The sequence below is a fragment of the Brachycentrus maculatus genome, unplaced genomic scaffold, assembly GCF_059751285.1.
Source record: "Brachycentrus maculatus isolate JH-2025_06_01 unplaced genomic scaffold, ASM5975128v1 h1tg000003l, whole genome shotgun sequence".
Lineage (NCBI taxonomy): Eukaryota > Metazoa > Arthropoda > Insecta > Trichoptera > Brachycentridae > Brachycentrus > Brachycentrus maculatus.
The window spans coordinates 394,485-406,720 of NW_028280758.1; the positions used below are offsets into that span (position 1 = coordinate 394,485).

The window sequence follows — 12,236 nt, forward strand, 5'->3', positions numbered from 1 at the left end:
TCATCGTTAAACGGTATTTCGTTCGCTGTAAGTTTGGTGTGGCGTGGAAAATCAAGTAATCGCATCCATCAAGCGCTTAACTTTTCCATACAAATATTAGGCTAAGGAAAGCGAAAGTGGATATAGCCGACGGATCGTAATTTAGATCGTATCTAGGAACTGGGCCCGCTTTGCTGTTAATCACGGAGCTCAGCCCAAACCTGGAACCAACACCCTTGCGTTACTCATACCAACCTAGAACCAACTTGTGACTATTCATATTCAAGGAATAAAACATGTAATTATTACTTATCTAAAGCACATAAATAATAGTGAAGTAATTAAAATAATAAATTTTTACAACATTATGAGTGTGTCCAAATACTTGTTCACAAAATCTGGATTATCTCCAATTACAGGAGTTATTTTCATATTATTTTTTGACATCTCATCAAAGATGAAGAAGAATATGGAAGTCTGGGCATTTACGGGGCTGACGACCGTCATAGGCTGGTTTAAGTGATCACTTTACACACGTGTAACATTCACCAATTCCACCCATTATTGACAAGCACACTACTCAAATTCTTGGAAGTTCTATATATATGAACCAATTTAGAAACCTTGTTCTTGAATCACTAGAACTTCACTCGAGACATCTATTGGTGAGATGTAAAATGCCCAGACTTCCATATTCTTCTTCATCTTTGAACTTGTTCTTGAATCACTAGAACTTCACTAAAAAATAATATGAAATAACTCCTATAATTGGAGATAATCCAAATTTTGAGATCAAGTATTAGGACACACTTAAAATTTTGTAAATCAATCATCTGGTCAAATTATAAGCTTGAATAATAAAAATGAAAATGGTATTTTCTGGCGTTTCTCATGTGTGTGATTATAATCCAGGATTCGGACTTCACATACAAATATAAGAGTTTCTGCTTGGTAAAAAGCTTCTTTACATCTCACCAATAGATGTCTCTAGTGAAGTGCTAGTGATTCAAGAACGAGGTTTTTAAATTGGTTCATATATATAGAACTTCCAAGAATTTGAGTAGTGTGATTGTCAATAATGGCTAGAATTGGTGAATTTTACACGTGTGTAAAGTTACTTAAACCAGCCTATGACGGTCGTCAGCCCCGTAAATGCCCAGACTTCTATATTTTTCTTCATCTTATATGAGATGTCAAAAAATATATTTATAAAAAAAAATTATTACAACTATTTGACTATTATTTATGTAATTTATAAAATAAAACAACTTTTTTTGTTTGTTTTCTAACTGTTTTTGATAATATACAAAATAGTCTGAACATATATATATTTTTTAATTAATATTTGCGATGGAATGAACCCAGTTATTCAAGAAAAATAATTCGATCGTAAAAAGTTATTTATTAATTCTACCGATTCATACTTTAAGTATGTAGTTACATATGTAGTAAGGCTTTTATTACGGAGTACCAAAAAAAAATTAATTTAATTTAATTATAATTTTATTTGAAAAATCCTCGCTGTCCTTCCCTTCCTTCGATTCACTTTAATAATATTAAAAATTCTTCGATTACTGATAAGTATTACTTTTATGTAATCATATCTTAAAATCACTCAATTACTCATCAATGATTATTAAAATGTGTCGCATACTTTACTGCCATCTGGCGCCAAAACATCTAACTTTCTCGTTATATTGACGCAAACCAAATAGCACCCCTAACGAAATCTTTACAAACTTTTATTGTCTTCAACAAGGTAGAGCTGATCTCTGTTTTACCATTACATTTCAAATTATTTCATTACATTTGAAATTCAAAAATTAACTTTTTACTTTACATACACTGCCATTCAGAACATATTAATTTTGTCATTCCTCATAATTTTCTGATATTTTTATTATTTTCTTTTTGTATATAATCATTTTTTGAAACTCCGTATTACGCTACCGAAATAAATACAAAAAACGGCCGACAGATGGAAGCGTCGACAAGAAAATAAACATCGGCCATTTTACTTTTGACATGCGCCTGCGTCAAACTCGTTTTGTTTATGTTGACTGGTGCTTATATTTTCTGTTCAGTCTGGTTGTATAAAAGCAATAATTAAAGTAATCTTTTTTGTTTGTTTTAACGTATGTGATAACCTCGTATTGTGATTTAGTGAACTATGTATTCGTGTACAAAGGTATTCTGTTTGTGATCGCAACGCGCCATCGTGGAGTCTAGAAAACGAAGGTAAGATTTTAGATTTACAAAAACCCGTATATTTCTGACTTAGAGTAGATCTTCTAAAATTAGCAACGAACGACTCGTTTCATCTCACTTAATTGTGAACAAATATGTTTATGTGTTGGCTTTTCGTATTCTTTCACAAATCTCAATACTTGGGAGAATACTTTGGCTTAGGGGTAGGTCGGGGTAGAACCACCATTTTGGTATTATATTTCTCGGTTCTAAAATTATTTTAGGAAGCTTGCTAGCGAAACATTGATTAAACAGTAATCGGTTTGTCCTTCGTCTTTCGCAAACCTTACAAAACATTCTACTGGCTGTATTTGTCGCAAATGAAGGTATTATAATTCATAATATTGACTTTTTGCACAGAGTATCGTGTATTTTTTTTTTCAAATTCAGTAGGTAATCCTATTTGTAAGTTTTTTTGAAGTTACCGTTTTTATTAATTATTAATGAAATCGTTGTAACATTATTTATATTATTAGTTATTTTTAAAGCGTTTCATAAAAGACATGTCAAAAACTAGCTAGAATTAAAAAAACATTAATTTGTTACAAAAGCGACAACGTCACGACTATTGCAGCTGCTGTTTTAGAATCCTTATAGATTGAATCCATCTACCTTCTACTTCATTCAAAACATTTATTTTTAATTAATAAAAAAAAAAAAAATATTGGAAAGCAAATGACCTTTTGCGTTAGAATGTTAAATATAAGATGTTTTTGATTTTAAGCGAAAGTTGTAATTTTTTATATAATATGTATATACATATGCTTAAGATCTGGGAACGTTTTTTTTAAACAACATTACATCATATAGAAAAATGAGTAAAAGACTTTATAACTCACTTGGACACAATTTTTTTTATTTATGAAAATTTTATCGATAGAATTTTTAATGAAATAAGGTAATAATGCATGGCTGAGATAAGCATTATCGATAAAAATAGGAAAGGTGTGTGAGATGGTTTGGACATGTGGAACGTACGAGTGAGGAAAGAACGATAAAACAAATCTATGAGGCTAATGTTGTTGGAAAAAGAAGCAGGGGAAGACCGAGGTAAACTTGGTACGATTAGATGTCAGTACTTAGAATAGTCGGCAAATGTGTATGAGGAGATGCATGAATATGGAAGATGCGAAGAAAGTTTGCAAAGACAGAGTGGTGTGGCGTTCTATTCTCTCTGCCTACCCCTGCGGGGAAGCGGCGTGATGGTAAGTTACATTTTATCATAATACGGGAACGGTGTTCGACATCTTTCTATTTACTTGCAACAGTAAAAATATTGTAGCAAAAATATAAATATAATTTACCCACTGGGAACACATTTGTCTGAAAAACGTTTATAAACGACATCATATAGAAACATGTATGAACAACTTGATCTTATTCTTTTTTGACATCTTAACATAAACGAAGAAGAATATGGAAGTCTGGGCATTTACCGTCATAGGCTGGTTTAAGTGATCACTTTTTACACACGTGTAACATTCACCAATTCTACCCATGATTAACAACCACACTACTAAAATCCTTGGAAGCTCTATAAGTATATGTATAAATGTGTCGCCTACTTTCAAAATCCGCCAGATCCATGTAAGTCGATTTTACAAAAAATGCGAAATTCTCCGGGCAACATTTATGTTTAAAAGATATGTTTAAATAAAATATTACGAAATAGAGAATTCTCCCATTTTTTAGAATTGCTTTCAGTATTTAAAAAAAAACACGAGACACAAACCGATAATGACGTCAACTTAATTTTTGATCTATCCCCGCTCTCTGATTGGCCGATATAGGTCGGAAGACAAGTTCCATGAATATAGCGGAATTTGAAATACAACGCATTTTTAAAATATTTTTAGCAGGGTTTTCAAGTATATATTAATTTAAATAATAAAAACCACAATTGGCATTCCGATACAGTATTTATTTTAAAATCTTATAAAATTGCATCTTGCGGATTTTGAAAGTAGGCGACACATTTATCGGTAGGTAGTGTAATGGCAAATTTTTAATTTACTAAATTTGTTCCACAAAATGTCTAAAATAGTGTATTCCATAATCTGGCAAAAAAGATAAAGCTGTAGTTGCAATACTTATTTAGTTTTATTAAGATATGTACATATAAAAATACATAAAACAAATGAGTTATTTAATTTCACAAGTTTGTTTTTGCTCTCCTGTAAAATTTGGTCTGAGACAGATATACCCCTTTGCCTTTACACTACCGATATATGATCCAATTTCGAAACATTGCACTTGAATCACTGAAATCAGAATATCAAAAAATAATATAAAAAAAACACCTCCTATAATTGGAGGTTATCCAGATTTGTGAACAAGTATTTGGACACACTCAAAATGTTGTAACTTACAGCTTACATCTGTGTGTATTTCATAAATGGGTGCTAAAGCTTGCTTTGTTGAAATTTTGCAATAATCGTGACGCGCTATTTTTATAGCTTATTTTGTAATTACAAAGTTCACCGATTCAGCGATATAGCAGTGGCTTACCCATTGCACCAGCGCGAAGCCTTTAGTTAATATCAAAGTTATAAAGATTAAAAAAATAGAAAGTGTAAAAATGTGTTATTTATTTTTATTTTTGTACTATAATTAAGGCCCAGCATACGATAAATCGCTAACTTAATTTTCTTTAAACCCAGGTAACTTTTTACGAAATTGATTTTTTTATTAAATCACCGTTTTAGCATTGAAAACATTCGAATGAAACAAAGTTTTATTCGATTAAATATATGGGAGTGAAAAAATATTAATGATTTTACACTCTAATGTTTATTTAATATAACCCTGAACTGGTCCCTGAAGTGCGGGAGTGATCGCCTTGCCTTCATGATCAAGATAACACTGCTTCAATACGATGCAATGCCCTATGCACCATTGGGTGCCGATAAGGATTAGAAGAAAATATTACTTAAAAATTAATAAAATTAATCAATTACTTTTTATTTTTAACCTGAAGATGTAAACATCTGTAAGTTTTCGAAACTAGTCGTGTATAATAAAAATAAAACTCATCAAGTGGTTTCTACAAGTGTTTTTTTAATAATTAACATGTCATTTCACAAAGTTAATGCCGAATCAATAAATAATATTATTTTTAAAAAATCCAATGCTCTCAATTCTCCAAATTTCCAAAAAAACGATTTTCAGTCGTACGCGTACTGAATTCTGTGTTTACGAGTACCCCCTTAATATATATTTCATTTTCATTTTATGGTATTTCAAATGTTGTAGTTAGTGTTATCGAACCCCCACACCTTTCCATGCCCTTCTAACCACTACACTGCGGAGCTGGAATGGAATTAGCTTTTATGAATTTTCCCTTCATTCGACCGTGCTTATTCAAACACAGATAAGCACCGACCACCGGAAAGCGTGACCGAGAATTTGAGGTTATACCTGGCTCAGAGCTTTATAATATGTATTATAAATTTACCTATGTAATATAATAATATTATGGTTATGATTATTTATGATTTCATATTTTATGGTTTCATATTTTTTATTCACATATTCTTCAAACCCTTATCTGCACCCGATGGTGCATATATAGCAAGGTACTATATATAGCAACAAGCTTGCCGATGGTTATGCCTGTAGGGGAAGAGCTTTTAAACTTTTAAATTAATAGGTTTTTGTAATTTTTATCCAAAGAGAAATCAAATATGAATACTCAATGTTATTATTGCTGGGAAAGAAGAGTTTTTTATTTAAATTTTATTTGGTAAATACTACTATTTCTTAAAATTTGTTGACAAGACGCTTACTCCTTTTAACAACGTCATATATCAAAAACCTTGATTTTTCAGGAAATCGTCTTTAAGTTTGAGAATATAATAAAATGTACTAAAAATAAATATCAAGCCACTAATTGAACTTTTTACTGTGCAATAGATCTTTTTAGGTAAAACCTGAAGGTTTTTTCTCCATTTAAAAAATATTTAGTATATTTAAAAAAATAATTGGGCAATACCTTTTCTTCAAAATGAAAAAACATCAATTTCTGCCCTGTAAGCGGGTAAATATTAAGTTGAAAATATGCCGCTTTTGCACGAAAATATGCACAACTGAAAATTTACGATTTTTGATATATGACGTTGTTGCAAGCAGTGAGGTCTTCTGTAGATGGATGTCGCATCATTTGAGAGTTTAGTCGTATTTATGCCAAAATTAAAATTTTACTGGAAAAGATAGTTTTTAAAGGTAAAATAAAAACTTTTAGAAGAAGAGAACAGTAGATTATTAATCACCTGGCATTGGGGTGTGGATTGTCAATAAACTATTCCATCTCCCGACATTTGTAATATTCCGTAAGTCCGACTTTACTGCCAGTATTGAACTAAATATTTCTTAGCTGCGAAAAGAAGCCGAAACTTCTTACGTTTTCGACTTCCAACAAAACTGAAACTCGGGCTTAAATTTTAACGAGCGAAACCCAACTACGTTTGGATTATTGTATTTTTACACGATCACCCGATGGAAAAAACACCCATGATTCAAGCGTTAGAAATGTCACTCCTAGCTTCCTTCACATCCATACATCTAGGTATACGGTATTGCGTATTGTAAGTATGTTTTTATATATATATATATATATATATATATATATATATATATATATATATATATATATATATATATATATATATATATATATATATATATATATATATCACATAAGTACATAATTAAACTCACATCCTAGGTAAAATCAAGAATTAAAATCATAAACGTAAGTAACTTCACTGCCAACTTAGAATCAATGAAATGTATAAACCCATGCCTCTAGCGAGATAGCAAGTGTTTTTGTCTAGAATTTTCACTCATGAATTACATAAAAATATAGTAACTTTAAACATAAAGAGTAAATCCACTCACGAGCGTAGGCATAGGCTCTAAAACTTAAAAAGTTGAAGCTTGAGTAGGGTCATGATTAGCGTTGTTGCATAAGCCGTAGCTAGATTTCAGAGTCACTTGGTAATGGTCACGTTAGGTAATTAAACAAAACATACATCTAGTCATACATTCCCTCCGATTACGCAGACTTTTGACACCACCAGATCTAAGGTTCATTATACTATACTAAATATTAAAAAGATATTATACTAAATCAGTACTAGTGAGTATCGCTTGAATTTGATCCATTTCACCTTCATAATGCGCAATATTGTTACGAACTAAAATATACGAAAACTGGTTTGTCTATCGGGAAGAACTAGCTCGTCAGCCTTCGAAGTTGGCAACGCTTATCAGGTTGGCACATCATGAAATATTGTGTTGTGTATATAACGCAAATCCCAACTGGTCTCTAGTTTTTAGCGTGACCAGTTTTTAGTGTTCAAGTAGACAATTATTCTGCTGGGTACTGTTATAATCAGAGCTAAGGTTCGGAGTAGTTTGATTGTGGGGTTAAAATTATTACCATACTAAAAAGGCGAAATAATAAGGATATCATTACCGGTTAAAAGGAGTAGATGATGTAAACTGTATATATATTGATGGTTAAATGCCGAAGGGTCACAACGCAAAAAAAAAACTCTTTATTCCAAAAATGGTATCTAAATCGTCAACATTTTCATATTTGAAAGACACCTTTGCTTCTAGCGTTAGAAATGGCACGATCAGATCAATCAAAACCTTAAATGTGTTGGTGTCAAAAGTCTGCGTAATCGGAGAACATGTATGACTAGATGTATGGATGTGAAGGAAGCTAGGAGTACATGTCTCAGGACAGAAGAGTGTGGCGTTCCATCCTCCCTGCCTACCCCTGAAACGGCGTGAAGTAGTGGAAGTAGTTACTCGTATTTTATTTTTCCTGGACAGAAAATACAATTTGGAGGAGCATTAAGACCCAGTAATCACACGCAACTTAATTCTCTTTACCCCAAGGTAACATTTAACGTATTTGTTTTTTTTTCTTGAAACACCGTTTTTGTATTGATAAAATGAGTTTTTATTCGAATTAAATGTATGGTTTTGAAAAGAAAAGAGTTATTGATTGGTAAGGAGTTAAAAATATATATATATATACTTATATATAAATAATAAAAAATTCAATATATAATTTTTAATCAAAATTGGGTGTGGAGGAAAGTGTGACTCTTCGCGTAGTCGCTTACTGAATTCTTTGTTTGTGAGTAAAGCCTTAAATTACAATAAAAATTAAAAACAATAAAATAAAATATAAGCTTACATACAATACAGCAACAAAAAACTTTTTCTACGAAAGAAGATATTGTATGTCCTTAAATGGCCGTTGAAAAACGCTCTAACGAATGTTTATCTTTGATAAATATGTTTTTGCTATTATTGAATTCTTTCTTACTCAAGTGCATGTGTATTAATAATCCTTGTCCCCCACTCGCTCGGACTACAGATTGCAATGTTTGATCATCGACAATTTCGTCATCGGAAGTTTCGACGTGATTTTTTTCATCCTGGTTTTCCTTATGCCGATTATGTAATCCACCCATGGCATGTTTAAATAATTCGTTATGCGCCTACTTACCTTGAAGTAATGTATTTTTACAACAACCGACTTGTCATATGACTCGGTTTTTATTTATACTCTATTCCGATAGCAACCTCGCTTTTAATCATCATTAAAATTATCATTCCTTTTCCTTATTAATCCACGTATAATGAATGATGAAGAATTCACGGTAGCCTTTGCTGAGAAGCAGCTCGAGATATCTTGAAGATCGATTGATGTTCCTCAATCGGATTGAATTTTGCTCGTAAATCTACTATATGATTCTATTTTTCTAACGGAATTGAGCTACTCAAACGCTCGGCTGATATATTTTAATTTTTTTTACTCTTAGTAAGCTCAAAGCTGGTGCAAGCGAGGAATGGAATAAAATATTCTCTATAACATCCACTGGATCCTATTATAAGTCAATCCAACCCGTGATACCCAAATCCCCTTGGTTCCGCAAAATCAAGATTCCCAAGCTGAATGTGTCCCTTCTGTGAAGGATCGGACACACAGTACTTGCATCCCACCTCAAAAAGATTAATATTCTAACTTGTTCGTTGTGCGCGTGTGGACAGGAGGATGATACTGCTGACCACATATTTTTCAACTGCCCCTTACTCCCTAACCTCGAGTTCATTCAGGACATTCGGTCTGAGGGTTTGTCCTTCCCGCTGAATGTCCAACACCTATTGTCAATCAACTCAAAAAATGTTAACGGTGCGATCATTAAACATATAAAAAAGTATGGCAAAAGCGTGTGACCGCAAAAATAATCAATAAAAAAAATAATTTATTGTTTAAGTATGTAAAATCACTAGTATGGCAGGTATCACCCAAAATTGGGTGCTTTGCCAATAAATTAAAAAATATATATATATTTTTTACTCAACAACTTCATTCCCACCAGAGAAATGGATTTTATTTCAACCTTATTTTCATGCTTCGGAAAAACCTTCGATGTTTGCAGCGCTATTTGTATTTTTTCACGAATTCAATTGAAAAGATGGTTAATTTTTTGTGTGATGAAATACCCGAAGCAGGGTTTTTTTCCATGTAAGGGCGCTTGTGCACTACAGGAATTTTACCGTCCGGCAGTCCGGTTAGCATGATAAAACGGATGATTGGTTTGGATTGGCTTGTACTTTTGGCCCTCTTTCTTCGGATCGGTGCGTAAATTCGATCACGCTAAACTGTCGTAGTCGCTTTTACTTAAAAAAAAACTGGACTGCCGGACTGTAAAATTCTGTGTAGTGCACAAGCGCTCTTACATGGAAAAAAACCCTGCTTCGGGTATTTCATCACACAAAAAATTAACCATCTTTTCAATCAAAAATATATATATATTTTTTACTCAACATCTTCATTCCCACCAGAGAAATGGATTTTATTTCAACCTTATTTTCATGCTTCGGAAAAACCTTCGATGTTTGCAGCGCTATTTGTATTTTTTCACGAATTCAATTGAAAAGATGGTTAATTTTTTGTGTGATGAAATACCCGAAGCAGGGTTTTTTTCCATGTAAGGGCGCTTGTGCACTACAGGAATTTTACCGTCCGGCAGTCCGGTTAGCATGATAAAACGGATGATTGGTTTGGATTGGCTTGTACTTTTGGCCCTCTTTCTTCGGATCGGTGCGTAAATTCGATCACGCTAAACTGTCGTAGTCGCTTTTACTTAAAAAAAAACTGGACTGCCGGACTGTAAAATTCTGTGTAGTGCACAAGCGCTCTTAGTGTATGTTGGTCCCCGGATCGACCAAAAAACGCAGGCGATAAATATTTTCTGTACTTATAGTATAAGTTTGTGACTACATAGTTCTATGGTAGTGACGTGTAGAATTGCAAGCATGCTGTTGTAGCGATTGTCCTGACGAAGAGACGGGTACGTCTCGAAACCGGTAGACTAAAATATCAGTGATTGGTTATTCAGTGATGTTAATCACTAACATTTTGTAAAAACGAAAAAAAGTTAACTTGTAAAGTTTAAATCGAGTGAGAATATGTATGTATGTATACGTGGCTTTTGTGAAGAGTTTTTCTAAAAAATAAGAAAAATCATGTCGCTAACTCCTTTCATAAATCAAAAATCGTCAATTTTTAGTTGTGCATGTTTTCGGAATGCCCAGAAAATGTACTATATCCCAGCAAAAGAGGCATATCTTAAACTAAATATTTGCCCCCTACAGGGCAGAAAGGGTTTTTTTTTGCATTTTGAAGAAAAGATATTGTTTAATTATTTTTTTAAATAAACTAAATGTTTTTCAAATGGAGACAAAACCTTCAGGTTTTACCTAAAAAGATCTGTTGCACAGTAAAAAGTTCAACAAGCGGCTTGATATTTATTTTTAATACTTTGTATAATATTTTTAAACTTTAAAAACGTTCTCCTGATAAATCAAGTTTTTTGATTTATGACGTTCTTGAAAGGAGTGAGCTATGTGTTTTTTCGTCTTTGTTGTTGTTGACTTTTTTTATTAAAAGAGAAATATTTGTGTTTTTACTATCTAAAAAACACGTTTTTTCTATTTCATGCTATTTACGTAATTCTAAGCGACTTATTATTTTTTAAAAATACGTATTAAATTGTGGTAGAGTGGGTTCGAACATAGAAACTCTGACTCTTTATATGAAAATTAATAACTCCCCATTCGGCCGACAGTTTTCCCCAAGTGGGCGAATCGTACCACCAGGAGAGAAGGGAACACATCCATATAATTGAATAAATATTTAAATGGATCTTGAGACATGGCTCTCGCTTGCCTGCAGCCGTGGGCAGGGTTGCCAGGTCTTTTCCAAATAAATACCGAACAGTGACCAACAAAAAAAAATAATCGTTTATTTATAATATTAACCTAAAATACAAAGTACCATTGCACAAGAGCAACATTGCCCATTCTGACAGACGACTTAAAATAAAAGCTCTTGCCCTCTGGGTCCCCTTAAGAGGAATGATATCGCCCACTTTGGGAACCACTGGAATACTAACCCAACCGAACCTAACCTAACCTAACTTTCACTAATGCACGCTTCCAGCAATGTCTTGTTTGCTTTAACTGTCCCATGCATTTCGCAACATTTCAGACTGAAATTACATCGTATATATAATTCAGCCTTCACCATGTCCATATTTCTTTTATTACCTACGGCTGTCCGTCCACAAATGGTTCACATGGCTAAATACTCTTTCAAAATAAGTGAATTAATAGTTTATTAGGGAGAAAAAATAATAGGACAAAATACCGAACCGCCCATTCTTTGGTATTTTAACCACTTTAAGCACATACGGTGCTTAACTCTTACCACTCTGTAGGCCAGACATTCTGGCCCGTAAGATTCTAGTAGGCAGCTCCGTGGGCCACAATGTCTGGCCCGGCGCAGGTATAACTTAATTCACTGATATCTCTATCACCCAAGTATATTCTACCAAAAAATATTTGAGATAAATACGGTTAATCATCGCAACATATTGAATTAACCAACATTTATTCAATAAAACTTTCCATCACTTAGATAT

At 32.8% G+C, this 12,236-nt stretch overlaps 1 protein-coding gene across 1 annotated transcript in view; it reads left to right on the forward strand.

The window, feature by feature from the left end:
- Nucleotides 1-2,108: 2,108 nt before the first annotated feature.
- gus (splA/ryanodine receptor domain and SOCS box containing gustavus) overlaps nucleotides 2,109-12,236 on the forward strand; it is a 229,319-nt gene continuing 219,191 nt past the window's right edge. Inside the window, exon 1 of the mRNA XM_088262786.1 lies at nucleotides 2,109-2,217. The gene's annotated coding sequence lies outside the window, so the exon portion shown is untranslated. The remainder of the gene's footprint in view (nucleotides 2,218-12,236) is intronic.